The sequence below is a fragment of the Limulus polyphemus genome, unplaced genomic scaffold (genome assembly GCF_000517525.1).
Source record: "Limulus polyphemus unplaced genomic scaffold, Limulus_polyphemus-2.1.2 Scaffold798, whole genome shotgun sequence".
NCBI lineage: Eukaryota > Metazoa > Arthropoda > Merostomata > Xiphosura > Limulidae > Limulus > Limulus polyphemus.
Genome location: NW_013666408.1, coordinates 49961 through 51061, shown reverse-complemented (window position 1 = coordinate 51061; position 1101 = coordinate 49961).

Genomic DNA, 1101 nt, shown 5'->3' with positions numbered 1-1101 from the left:
AGCATGTTTGGTGGGATGCGGATTCGAACCCGCGAATTTAATAGTAAAAAGTAGAATAAAACATTGCATAGTAAAGATTACAACAACGTACTGCAATAATAAAAAATAGTAAAAATCACAATAAATTATTGTAAAGTACAAAAACCTGCTGTGAACTCTTCTTCGAATTTCTTGATTTTCCTTATGCGACTAAGTCACACACTTTACTCAAAGTAACCTACCAGCCCGAAACTATGTCACCTGTTATCTTTATATACATACAAACCTAAAACGGTTCTGTGTTATATTAAAGTATCCTGCCAACCTGAAACTATATCACCTGTTATCCTGATATACATGCAAATCAGAAACAAAGTTGTGTGTTATATTAAAGTATCCTGCTAACCTGAAACTATGTTACCCTAAAATACATTCAAACCAGGAGCAAAGTTATGCGTTATATTAAAGTAACCTGCCAACCGGAAACTATATCACCTGTTATCTTGATATACATGCAAACCAGGAACAAAGTTGTGTGTTATATTAAAGTATCCTGCCAACCTGAAAGTATGCCACCTGTAACCCTAAAACACATTCAAACCAGGAGCAAAGTTATGTTTTATATTAATGTATCCTGCGAGCCTCAAGCCAAGGCATGTTATAGTGATTTATACATAAACCAAAAATGAGTCAGATGTTATATGAACATGAACCTCAAATGTTGAAACACATAGTACAAATATGTTTACGTGAACCAAAAATGAGTCAGATGTTATATGAACATGAACCTCAAATGTTGAAACACATAGTAAAAATATGTATACGTGAACCAAAAATGAGTCACATGCTATATTCATGTAACCTGGAGACCAGAAAGTAAGTCATGTGTTACAGCTAATGTAACCTGTAACCCAGAGGCTAAGACATGTGTTATATCAAAGTATCTTGTAAACCGCAAACTAAGTGTCGTATATTATATTACTTTATTGTAAAAATTGAATAAAAAACCTATAACCCTGGTGCTTTCAAAAGGTGAACCTTTCTTGTTCAGGGGCAAAGTGAAGAAGAAAGGGCCACCTTTCGAAAGCGCTCGGGTTATAGAGTTTTTCTTCATTTCTATCA